The 13676-nt window shown below is 45.6% G+C and overlaps 1 pseudogene; it reads right to left on the bottom strand.

The window, feature by feature from the left end:
• Positions 1-515: 515 nt before the first annotated feature.
• On the bottom strand, positions 516-2124 carry LOC119505983 (annotated as a pseudogene).
• Positions 2125-13676: the final 11552 nt, after the last annotated feature.

The following is a 13676-nucleotide window of genomic DNA, read 5'->3' as shown; positions in this document are numbered from 1 at the left end:
ATAAGACACTAACACAGAAAAAAGATTGATAATATGGTTGCCAAATGGAGAAGACCAATTCCAAATTTACAAGCACTAGGTACAGTGTTATGGACCAAATCCCTTTGAGCTGGATGACCATCCTGTGATGACAATGCTGAAAGATGAAAGACCAAAGCTTTGGGGTCCACATCGCTTTCATGCTATGGTGTCCAAGGACAGTTGCTATGGATGGCTTTTGACCACTTGGGAAGGCAGAAGGGAGAAGGGAGAAATTTATACCAACCAAATTTATAAACCAAAATTATATCCTAAATTTAGGGAAGTGTGGGTTCCTTTGGGATGACTGGTACAATGAAGGTTACAAAGGAGTCTGCACATGTGATTTCCAGAGAAGCATGATGTCCCTTAGATGGTTTCTTCAGAAAAGAACATAAGAAAATTTCTTGAACATCAAGAGGGTCACAGTTACTCTGAAAATTACATTACGTACAAAGTAGAAATTGTGGGCCATGCAGGAACAGAGGCATGTCTTCCTAGTTGACTCCCTGTTCTGAAGCTGGTGACTGGGAAGAACTGTCATGGGTGGGGCCCAGTGGCTCCAACTGGGGAGGCAATTTCCAGAGTCTCAGGAGGTGTGCAGGCTGTGCGATTTCCCCAGCACTTAGGCAGAGTGGGAGAGATGCAATGGGGCTCTCTGGGAAGTGGTGTCAACATGGAGGAACAAGCAAAGAATTAAGGCAGATGTAGCACAGGACTGGAAGTAGATGCCTGCATCGGTAATTGCTGCTTGCCCACAAAGATGTGAAGCTGATGGCTATGAGATGTCTAGTAATACCTGATATCTTGGATAATACAGTAGTCCATACCAAGAAGTCCATACCATCTTCCTCTTCAGGCATCTTAATAGAATTATCTGGGGACTTCTACAGGTTTCTGCTTACTGGGTCCATTGGTCTCTTCTTTGCCATGTTCTGCCTACCCGTCTTGCAAAACTTCATGTGTGTTGAAGTGGCATTAATAATTTACAAAAAAGTTTTTCATTGTACCACTGATTTGTTCCCAGTAACATCTGAGATTGCCTGAAAATCTTGGCCATTATTTCCTGATGGCTTGTGTGGCAGAAAGCTGCTCCTCTGTAGTACAATGAGTGTTAAATTTCTGAACCATCTCTGGAAGTTGATCTCTGGAAGTTGGTCTCTGGAAGTTTTATTCCACCACAAAGTTTTTCTTTGAGAGCGCTGTTTGTCTCTTTAACATCCTGAATCTTTCACTTAAACCAACTTTGTATTTGGTTGTCTCAGCATTGTGGTAGCAGTAGTTGCACTAGCAGAAAGGGCCTTCACATCTTCTTGAGAAGGAAACATTCCTTTTGGAGTTTTCCTTTTTCCTCTATTTTTAGCCCGTGTGATATGTTTTTCTTTTATGATCTGAGGAACTTGTCTTGGTAGGGGGGGACCTCCTTTTTGCCTTCCTTGTTTTGATCAACCTCAATGCCAATGAGGTTATTTCCATTTGTTTCTTCCAGCTCATCCTTACTTTCCTCCCACTGCCATTCTTGTTTCTGGGCCTCTAAGACTAGTAAAATTTCACCAGACTTGCAATAGATTTATCGGGAAGCATTTGTTGGATTATATAAAGAGTTTTCCCATGAAAACTCATCTGGGAGGGGGTAAAGTTGGGCAAATTAGCCAAAGATTTTTTAATATTTTACTTAGGTCAAGAAAGCATCCCAAGAGCATGTTGCATGTTGTACCCATGCTTCTCTTTAGCAATGGCAATGCATTCATCCAGTTTTACCTCTGATAGATTCTGATTAGGTGACCAGACCAGTGTGCCAAGGTTGTCCTTTCTTGACTGCATCTTGCCAGTTTGGTGGGGTCCAAGTCGGGCACCACTGCCTGGTACTGGGTTCTACCCCTCCTGCCGCTGTCACTGTGCTCCCTATGGCTATTCTGAGCTGCCTTCCTCCCAGAAGTTGCTGTTGCTGCTGTTGTTGGGTGCTGCTACTGCCAAACTTTTATTCTGGCCACTGCTGGGGGCAGCAGCTGCAGGGGTGGTGGTGGCCGAGGTGGTGATGGCTGAGGTGACCATGTTTTTCTTCCTATTCTGCTTCCCTGGGACCTCAGGGCCCTTCTCCACCATGGCTGAAGCAGTAGGGGCTGGGACTGGGCCAAAGTGCCAGGACTGGTGGCTCCTTAGGAGAGGGTGCTGGGCGTGGAAGGCAGGGAGTGGGGAGTGGGCACTGAAGGAGCCTCAGGGCACGAGTTGAGGCTGGGGATGCAGGGTGGAGCACTTTAAACCCCAAGCACTGAGCTGAGCGCAACTTTTGCTCTCAAGGCTGCCCACAGCTGGCATTAACTACTCCAGGAGCAGCAGGCAGGGAGGGAGCCTCTATTCCTTTCTTTGAACTGTTTTTATCAGGAAAGGATGCTAGATTTTGTCACATGTCTTTTCTTTGTCAGTTCAGATGATCAATTTGTTAATGTGGTGTATTACATTAATTGATTTTCCTGTATTGAACCATCCTTGCATAACTGGGATAAAATCCTCTTCGTCATGGTGTATAATTTAATGTGCTGTCAGCTTCAATTTGAAAATATTTGGTTGAGGATTTATGCATCTGTATTCATTAGAAAAATTAGTCTGAAATATTCTTTTCTTGTAGTATCTAGTTTAGCTTTGGTATTATGGTGATGTAGACTTCATGGAATGCATTAGGCAGTTTTTCCTCCTCTTCAATTTTTTTGGAAGAATTTGAGCAGGATAGGTATTAACTCTTCTTGGAATGATTGGTAGAATTCACCTGTGATGCCATCTGGTCCTGGGCTTTTCTTTTTGGGGAGGTTTTTGATGACTAATTCAATGTCTTTACTTGTAATTAGCCTGTTGAGGTCTTCTATTTCTTCTCAAGTCAGCATAGGTTGCTCATGTTTCTAGGAATTTGTCCATTTCATCTAGATTGCCTAATTTATTGGCATACATTTGTTCATAGTATCCTCTTATGATCCTTTTTATTTCTGTGGGGTCGGTAATAATGCCCCCCTTTCATTTCTTATTTTATTTATTTGTGTCTTCTCTTGTTTTTTCTTTGTCAGCCTAGCTAAGGGTTTGTCAATATTGTTGATCTTGTAAAAGAACCAAATATTGGTATTGCTAATATTCCCTATTTTTTTTATTCTCAAGTTCATTCAGTTCTGCTCTAATCTTTGTTATTTCTTTCATTTGGATTGCTGTGGGGTTGCTGCTCTTTTTCTGGTCCCTCAGGCTGTGCAATTAAGTCTTTGATTTTAGATTTTTCTTCTTTTTTTAATGTAGGTGTTTAGGGCTATAAATTTTCTTCTCAGCACTGCCTTCACTGCATCCCATAAGTTTTGATATGTTGTGTTCTCATTTTCATTCATCTTGAGATATTTACTGGTTTCTTTTGCAATTTCTTCTTTGACTCACTGAGTGTGTTGTTTAACCTCCATATGTTTGTGAATTTTACAGTTCTCTGCCTGTTATTGATTTTCAGCTTTGTTCCATTCATTCCACATTCAGGGGAAGTGCTTTGTATAATTTCAATCTTTGCAAATTTATTGAGACTTTTTTGTGACCCAGCATGTGGTCTATACTGGAGAGAGATCCATGGGTACTTGAGAAGAATGTATATCCTGCTGTTTTGTGATGCAGTGTTTTCTGTATCTTTCTTAGGTCTAGTTCATTTATCATATTATTCAATTTCTGTTTCTTTACTGATCCTCTGTCTAGATTGTCTATTTATTGATGAGAATGATGTATTAGGTCACCAACTATTATTGTAGAGACATCTATTTCTCCCTTCAGTTTTTCCAGTCATTGCTTCATGTATTTTGGGGCACCTTGGTTAGGTGCATATATATTCATGATTGTTATTTCTTCTTGGTGGATTGCCCCTTCTATTAATATATGGTGACATTCTTAGTCTCTTATAACAGTTTGTATTTAAAGTTTATTTTGTCCAATATTAGTATAGCTGCCCAATTTTTTTTTTTTTTTTTTTTTTTTTTTTGGTTACTGTTTGCATGGAACATCTTTTTCTACCCAGTCACTTTCAACTTATATGTGTCCTTGTGTCTAAGGTGGGTCTCATTTAGACTGCATATAGATGGATCATACTTTTTAATCCATTCTGCCAATCAGTGTCTTTTGTTTAGGTAGTTTAATGCCTTAACACTCAATGTTATTACTGTAAAGGCAGTACTTACTTCAGCTATTTTATCCTTTGGTTTTTATAATTTATATCTTATTTTTCTCTCTCTTTTTTACACTTTTAGTTACCATTACTGATAATCTTCATTTCTACACTCTCCTCCAAGCCTTTCTCTCTTGTCTTTTCCTTTCAGCCTGCAAGTCCCTTTGGTATTTCTTTTAGGACTGGTTCCTTACTGATGAATTCTCTTAGTTTCTGTTTATCTGTGAATATTTAAAACTTGCCCCAATTTTTGAAGGACAGTTTTGCTGGATCAAGTATTCTTGGCTGGTGGTTTTTCTCTTTCAGTACCTTAAATATATCATACCACTGCCTTCTTGCCTCCATGGTTTCTCATGAGAAATTGACACTTAATCTTACTGCAGTTTCCTTGCATGTGAAAGATCACTTTTCTCTTGCTGCTTTAAGTATTCTCTCTTTCTATTTAGCATTTGAAATTCTGATTAGTGTGTATCTCTGAGTTGGTCTTTCAGGATTTATTCTGTTTGGAGTATATTGCACTTCTTGGATGTGTATATTTATGTCTTTCAAAAAAGTTGGGAAATTTTCAACTATTATTTTCTCAAATACTTTTTCTGCTGTTTTTCCCTTCTTTTCTCCTTCTGAGATAACAATGATGCGTATGTTTGTATGCTTCGTGATGTTTTTCAATTCCTTGAGACCCTGCTCAATTTTTTCCACTCTTTTCCCTATCTGTTCTTCTGTCTGTAAGATTTTGAATGCCCTATCTTCTAGTTCCCTGATTGTTTTGTCTGCCTGTTCAAATCTACTATTGTATGCTCCTAGTATATTTCTAATTTCTTCTTTTGTGCCTTTCATTCCCATAATATCTATTATGTTTCTTTTCATACTTTCAAATTCTTCTTTGTGCTCACACAGTATCTTCTAAATATATTTATCTCTTTAGCCATATTTTCCTTCATCTCCTTGAATTGATTTAGATATGTTTGAACATTTTTAATTAGTTGTTCCAATTTCTGTGTCTCCTCTGAAATTTTAATTTGTTTCTTTGTCTAGGCCTTATCTTCCTATTTCTTAGTATGGCTTGTAATTTTTGCTGATGTCTAGACATCTGATTGTCTTGATGAGTTTATCCTGAAGTTCAATTTCTCTCTCTTTCCTAAGGTTTTATTGTTGATTGACTTTGTGTTAAGGCTCTTCTATGACACTTATTTCAACCTACTCTAGTCTTTTAGAATTGCCTTTGTTTAACTGACAGATTTTTTCAGCTCTTCTTCATCTGATTCTTGCCCAGGTATGTAGTACAATTTTCAAGACTGTACTGTTTGTGCAATTTTTTCTCCCCCAGGAGAAAGCTTCTTTTCCTCTGTTTCTTTTCTGAGAATCTTGATCTGTTCTGTTTTTTTCTTTCACCTCTATTATTTTTTTACTTTCCTTTTGTTGCCTCTAGCTGCTTTTGCCTGGAGTGCAAATTCTGGGAGGAGGTTCATCCTGGAGAGGACTTTCCCAAGTCACTATTTTCCAGCTAAAGCAAGCCCAGGGACCCATGAAGGGGCTGCAGACCAGTTCCAAAGAGCCCTGTGGAGAGGGTTATGAGAGATGCCCCAAAGCCTTTTTGATAGCTCCCCAAAGCTGTGCATTCCATGCCTGCCCAGCAGATGGCAGTCTTCAGCAAACATTTCCCCACAGCTCTAGGCAGCCCTGAGTCTTTGAACCTCCACCGCCTTTGCCCCTGTCAGGGGCAGGGTTGAAACAGTGGTTCAGAGCTGATATCCAGCAATCTGAATTCTGATCAAAAGCCATAACCAGTGCTCAGCTGTGGCCCCAGACCCTGCCCAGTTCTTGGGGAAGTATGTTTCTGTGCCTCTCTTCATCTGCTGCAGCCAACCTGGGAGTGGACCCGAGGCAGCCTGCCTCAAGTGTGGGTGATGGGTGTCAGCAGCCACCACGGAGGAAGCTACTCACAGTTCTTTACTGCAGTTTCTCAGTCTCTTCTCCCTGCTCTTCCCTGGATGTTACACAGTGCTCCCCTGGGCTCCGGAGCTCCAGAATAGTTGTTTTAGACAGTTTCTGCCTGTTCACTAGTTGTTTTTGTAGGAAAAGTGAGTCCTATGGCTCCCTGCTCCACCATCTTCCTCAGAAATTCCACACACTTCCCTATATACTTTGTTCCAGGCATTTATCCTTTATCATTTTATCACATGGCCTTTTTCCACATGTCCTATTTTAAGGGTATCTGTACTCCTTGCAATGGAATTGAGTTTTAGTAAGGGATACTACAGAGACTGAAGGAGATGAACTTGTAATGGAGAAATGTCAGGTTCCTTGCTTCCTCCCTGGCCCTTACCTGCATCCAACCCACCCAGCTGACCTATACCTGATGGCTCTGAAAGGCAAACTGTGGTCACAGTAAGTTTTCTTTTGCCTGAAAATGTTAACTTTGAATGGAAATCCATATCCAGAAACTAAGATAATAAGGACAGCTATCACTTATCTGCCATGTTCTCGGCCTTCTACATACACTATTTCTACTTCTCTCAGAACTCTGTGGTATAGATATGATAGCTCTCAGTTGGGTAAACTTAGGCATTTGGAGAATAATTCATGAGAGCAACTAATTTGGTAGAATTTAGGCACTAATTAGTAAGGAGTGGAGTTGGTATTCAACCCCAGGCCTGTTGGGCACTAAGGCCCGCATGTTTTTCCCTATTTCATGACCTGGCTAGGGCCTGGGGAAAACTCTTCTGCTCCAGAATCTGTCCATCTACCTGTTAGCTCTGATATTAGCAATAGGTGAGTAACTCTGAAGCTTGGGTTCCATGATACTTTGAATGAGCTAATTTAACTTTTTTTTTGTTAGACACAAGGTGTCCTCAGGTTAGAAGACAAGCCCAAGAGAAGGGAAAATGGCAGATTTTCCAGAATTGTTCTACTCACTCAGAAATGGGTAGAAGAAATAATATCCTCTAACCTGAATGAAATTACCACTCGCTTTATGTTCTACCCCACCTAAAGGGAGGTTAGTGCAAACATACCTAAATTTAGAAAAAAAAAACAACAAAAAACAACTTTTGAAAGTGCATGTCTTACCAAGTTCATGGCAACATTGTTTTTGATTAGTTAATAACTGGGTCCAACTTAATGTGCAGTTGAAGATTAGTTAAGTACTAGTTAAGTTCTTTTAGTATATCTGCATGGTGCAGGTGTGAAAAAAGACTGAGGCAGAGCAACCTGTTCTGAGATCTGTATGGTTTCCAAGGTACAGGCTTCTCTGCTATAACTGTGCACAATTGAACACAACCGACTTTATGGAAAAAATAGGGTTAGTGGTTGATCGTTTAAGCAGGTGCAGTGTCAAATCTAAAGCATTATCAGAAACAATCAATGGTGCCTGGGGAGATAAGACAGACAGCCCTGGTGGGCAGCTCAGTGGCACTGGAGGCTGCCTCAGGGAACAATAAAAATGTCCAGAAGAGTGGCCTGGGAATCCTCACTTGGGGGACCCACAGTGCACATAAGTACTGGGGACTTACATCCTCTCTCAAACACAGGCTGGGGTGCTCCTCTCTGGGAAGGTGTAGCATGCATTTGACTTTTTCTTACAAGACAGCTGAAAGGGTTGAGAGCTGTTTCCTTTCCTGCTGAAAGTTATAATTCTGCTCTCCTAACTCAGAGCTAAGCTACTCTTTTGGAGGAAAAATCACACATGAACCAGCAAAACTTCCAGGTTATTCTGATGTCATTCCTCTGTGCACCCATGGTGTGCAAGCTGGTTGGAGTTACAGATACAGGGATTCTATCAGAGCAGGCTGTTGTCATGTTTAAAAACAAGGAGTACAACAGTGGAATATTTGATTCTATTTATGTAAAAAAGGGAATATACATGCGCACATATGCATGTACACACACCCCTAGGCTAACAAAACACTTGCATATCAATAATGTGAATGGTTTTTGAATAAAAATATACCAGAAATTGGGATTTGCCCTGGGGGAAGGTGGGTGGAGATTGGGACCTTAGCACTTGTATATTTTTGGTATTTTTTTTTTGCATTTTACTGTGTGTGTGTGTTCCCATTTCCTAATGATGCTAGAATGCAAAACATCAGAAGTGGATCGGCTTTTATAAAGGGGGTTTATTTGATTACAAAGTTAAAGTCACCGTAGAGTGTCCAAGGTAAGTCATCAGCAATTGGGTATTTTCACTGGAGGATGGCTCATGGTGTCCCCAAAACCTCTATTAGCCGGGAAGGCATGTGGCTGGCATCTGCTCCAAGTTCTGGTTTCAAAATGGCTTTCTCCAAGGATGTTCCTCTCTAGGCCATAGCTCCTCTTCAGAATGTCACTCTTGGTTGCTCTTGGGGCATTTGTCCTCTCTTAGCTTCTCTGGAGCAAGAGTCTGCTTTCAACGGCCATCTTCAAACTGTCTCTCATTTGCAGCTCCTCTCTCAGCTTCTGTGTGTTCTTCAAAGCGTCCCTCTTGGCTGTAGCAAGCTCGCTCCTTCTGTCTGAGCTTTTATACGGCTCCAGGGAACTAATCAAGGCCCACGCTGAATGGGCAGGGCCATGCCTCCATGGAAATTATCCAGTCAGAGTTATCACCCACAGTTGGGTGGGTTGCATCTCCGTGGAAACAGTCAAAGAATTACAATCTAATCAACACTAACACATCTGCCTACACAAGATTACATCAAAGACAGTGGCGTTTTGGAGGACATAATACATTCAAACTGGCACAGTGTGTATATATGGCTTTTCAATACAAAGTGAATTTTTGAAAGTTCACAAGTACTTAATCAAAAGTAAGTTTAAATTCACCTATGAGATGTCACGTCTTTTTCTTTTTTAAAAAATTTATTTTTTTAATTAGAGAAGTTGTAGGTTTACAGAAAAATCATGCAGACAGTACAAAATTCCTTAATACCTCACATGCCCCCCCACCCCACCAGAATTTTCCCTATTATTAACACTGCATTAGTGTGGTAACTTTGTTACAACTGATGAAACAATGTCATCATAATTATACCATTAACTGTAGTCCATAGTTTACATTGAGGTTCATGGTTTGTGTTGTATATTCCTATAGTTTTTAAAAAGGATTTTATTTTAGTAACATATATGCAACATAAATTTCCCCAATAATTGCATTCAAATATATAATTCAGTGCTATTAATTATATTCACACTGTTGTGCTACCTTCACCACCATCCATTACCAAACCTTTTCATTACCCCAAACAGAAACTCTGTACCAGTTAAACATTAACTTCCCATTCTGCGGGACACTGATTACGTGCTTCAACTTGGCGGGCCTGGGCTGGGGGACCTGATCAGCCCCTGGGGAGGGTGGTGGGCACGGGCGACAGCGCCCTCCGCAGCCCCCCGGGCCTAGGAAAGTGAGGCCGGAGGCAGGCCCCATTTCCTCACCCAAAATAACACTGTTAGGGGAGGCTTGCCGGAGGGAACCGCCTTTTCCCCACCCCCTTATCTTTCCCGGACACTCCCCGTTGCCAGTGCAACTCCCATCACCACCAGTGCACATACATTGTTGCCAGACACCGTTACCGGAGCAACTCTCGCCCCTTTTCAATCAACCTCCGCGCCCTCTCAGAACCAATCCAAGCCTTTAACCTCTACAGCTACCCCGCCCTCTAAACGCCCGATATAAGCTTGTACTCTCCCCTAATAAACTCTCTTGGTTTCTTCACCCTAAAAGAATCGTGTCCCGCCTGTTCCTTTCTCGCCGCCCTCCATACTTTGCACGCCTCCGCCGGGGACCTGGCCAAGTCCCCCGCCTCGCCCTCGCCTCCGGGAAAGAGCCCCCGCCGCCGGTACCCTCCAAGCAATCCTGAGAGCCTAGGATGTAGCAACCGGCCGCCCCCCCCCCCCCCCCCGAGACGAGTCAACTGCGACCGCAACTGGCGCCCAACGTGGGGCCCCTGGAGTTAAAGGTCCTCTCCACGCAGCGGTCCAGTAAACCACCCGCTCGCCCGGACGCCTCTCCAGCTCCCCTTCTCCTCGCCTGCAAAGTAAGGGCCGCCTCTCCCTCGCCGCTCCACGTCCGGAGCCGCCTCTCCCACGCCGCTCCGCGCCCGGGCCGCTCTTCCTTTCCCTCATTAACCTGGCTTTTGCCCCCGACTACCTTTCGTCTTCTCTTCCTATGTCCCCCCATTCCTCCTAACACTCTTCCTCCAGTAGCTTTCCCTCTTCCCCTCCATTACTTTGCTGTGGTCCTTTGTGTCTTTGTTTCTTTGTTTCGCGCGGTGTGCCTCTTTGCGACCGCCCCCCCCCAAACTGCTCTCGTTACTAGAGGCTCCTGCCTTCTATTCTCGCCGTCTCCTTCGGCCTCGCGACCACGGTTTACCTCATTTTCTTTACTCAATAATCAACCCCCCTTTTTTTCTTTTCTCACTCCGCTATGGGTAATCGTCTATCTGCACGCCAAGCACCCCAAGTTCGCGCTCTAGCGGGTCTCCTAGACACACATCGCTGTAAAGTGTCTGTCCGGCAGCTGCAAGTATACTGGGACCTCCTGCTGCCCTTTAACCCATGGCTCACCACTTGCCATCTTTGGGACCCTGTTACTTATGATCGCCTTATTGATCGGGTCACCAACGCCATGGAACATGAGAGCAAGCGCTTCCCTCCCGGCTTGCTCCCCACCTTAATAACCGTCCGCTCCTGCCTTCAAGGCTCCCTCCCCCCTGATCGAGGCCCCATTAAATCCAAGGAGGCCCTATCAACCCAGTCAACAGATTCAGACAGCGATACTAATGTAGACCACGATTCGGACACAGAGTCCTTAGTCGAGCAGATTAACAACGCGCTCGAAGTGACTCCCAAAAAACAAAATAACACTGAGCCTCGTCAAGATGGCGAACTTCCTCCTCCTCCTTCTTCTTCCATCGAGGGGAGGAAGTGCTCCGGCGATGATGTCAGCCCTAAGCTGGGCCGGAAACCGCATGCGCTTTACCCCGCCCTTTCACAGGGCGGAGTTAGTCCGCCATCTTATGCCTTGGGCCCCGCCCTTTCACAGGGCGGAGCTAGTCCACCATCTTATGCCTTAGCCACTCCCACCGCGCCGCCGTCTTGCGACGCTTGGGGCCTCCCACTTCCGCCTCCCCCTCCGGCGAGCTCCCCCTCGGAGCCGCTACCGGCAGCTGCCGCCGCTCCTCCCACCCTGCCGACTAACAACCCCTGGCTGCCTTCTACACCTCAAGGCAACCCTTGGGGCAACGCTCCCCCTACCCCCACTCCCGCGCCAAGCCCTCTGCAAGCGCGTCCTCCTTTCTCTCGTGCTTTTCGCTGCTTTCCTCTTAACCTTACCCCCACACCACAGAAACCGTATAACTGGTATCCCATTGACTCTGATACTATCAAGCAGCTTCGCAGGGCCGTCAAGGAGGACGGGTTAGGTAGCCCATACGCTTCCCAAATACTGCAGGATCTCGGCATGGACTTTTGCATCCCCCAAGACTGGGCCTCGCTTGCCCGTTCCATTCTTAACCCCGGCCAGTTTGTTGATTGGCGTGCTCACTTCCAGGCAGAAGCAGCTAAGCAAAGCGAGCAAGACACAGCCACTGGAGTCTATCATCACCCCGAAGCCTATCTAGGCACGGGAGCGTTTCTAGATGCGTCTGCTTATATTAATGTCCCTGCCACCTTCTGGACTATCCTCAGAGGCATCGCCTTACGCGCGTTTGCCAACTGCTCTGCCCGTCGACCTGACAACTTTACCAAGCTCCTCCAGGAGCCAAACGAACCTTTCGCCACCTTCGTATCCAGGGTCGAAGAAACCTGCGCTAGAAAAGTTAGCAACCCCCAAGCCCAGCTAGCTCTCACCCGGGAACTCATTCTAGAAGGGGCTAACCCCCCCGTAAGCAAGCCATTCTCCCCTTGCGGGAAAAAAGTCTAGATGACTGGGTTCTCGCCTGCAGCGCCTTTGACCCAGCTGCCGCGTCCCTAGCCCAGGCTGTCTCTGGCGCTGTCACTGCCGCCTCAGCCGCCACCACCGGTTGTTTTAAGTGCGGGCAGAGCGGTCATTTTGCCCGGGAGTGCCCCAATGCGGAGGTCAACCGCCCGCCTTTCAGGCAACGCAATGGGCGCCCCCCTCCCACTCCCTGCCCACGCTGCCAGCGTGGCTATCACTGGGCGCGTGATTGCAAGAGCAGCCCCAGAGATATTAGCAAGGATAGCTTAAAAAACCTCTGCTATCCCTGGTGCCCTGACGGCAGTCAGCGCCAGGGCACTGAGCAAGCTTTAAACTCCAAGCGGGGCAAGCCTCAGCCCCGCCCCTAAGAGGCAGCGTGCCGACCGGTTCTAATAAAACTAATCACTTCACCGGCAGCAAAACGCTTCTCTGGACAGTCCCTATCACTCCAGAAAAGCCTACTCGTAAGTTAAGAATAGAGGGGCAATGGTACACGGGCACGCTCGATTCAGGGGCAGAGGTCTCTTGCATGCCCGCTCGGTATGCCACCATGTGCATGGTTCTCGATGGTCCCTCGGTAGTGGGAGCCACTGGTACCTCCACCTCTCTTCAGGCCATAGGGCCCATTAAGTGGGAGGATGAAGAGGGCCACTCAGGCACCTTCCGCCCGTTATTTCTACACACCATAGACCAAATTTTATGGGGCCGTGACATCCTCGCCGCCTCTGGGGCAGTGCTTACCACGCAGCCCCCCCAATAATGTGCGCCACTGCTCGTTTAAAACCTCCAGCGCCCGTTCCTCTGCAGTGGGATACTGAGGAACCTATATGGGTGGAGCAGTGGCCCCTTCCCACGCATAAATTAGTGACACTCCAAGCCCTTGTCCAAGAACAATTGGACGCTGGCCACATAGAGCCTTCTACTAGTCCCTATAATTCGCCAGTGTTTGTTATTCATAAAAAAGCCACAGGGAAATTTAGGCTCCTCAATGATCTGCGGGAAATCAATAAACATATTCTTCTGATGGGTTCCCCGCAGCCTGGCCTCCCCCATCCGGTAGCCATCCTGGCCCACTATCATGTAGCCACCATTGACATCAAAGACTGTTTCTTTTCCATCCCGCTACATGAGCGAGACCGCCCGCGCTTTGCCTTTACAGTCCCCGTCCCCAATCACGCGGGTGCGGCTAGCAGGTACCAATGGAAAGTCCTCCCTCAAGGGATGCGTAACAGTCCGGCCATCTGCCAAATGTATGTTAATCACGCAGTGGCCCCCCTGCGAAAGCGGGCCATGCTCATCCATTACATGGATGACATCTTGGTGGCCTCTGAGGACGCCGAGGCACTTCCTCTAATCCTCAAAGACCTCACCACTAATTTAGCTGACCTCGGCCTTACGGTTCAGCCCGATAAAGTTCAAATTGTGCCACCATTAGCTTTCTTAGGGTTTAGTATTAATAGAACCATTGCCCCGTCCGCTCCCCAGCTGGACATACCGGATCGGGTCACTATCACTGAGCTTCAACAGCTCTGCGGTCAGATCAATTGGCTCCGCTCTGCGTTGCCGATCACC

Source organism: Choloepus didactylus, chromosome 11 (genome assembly GCF_015220235.1).
Source record: "Choloepus didactylus isolate mChoDid1 chromosome 11, mChoDid1.pri, whole genome shotgun sequence".
NCBI lineage: Eukaryota > Metazoa > Chordata > Mammalia > Pilosa > Megalonychidae > Choloepus > Choloepus didactylus.
The sequence above is the reverse complement of the archived record's forward strand: the minus strand, read 5'-3'. Positions and strand labels throughout refer to the sequence as shown.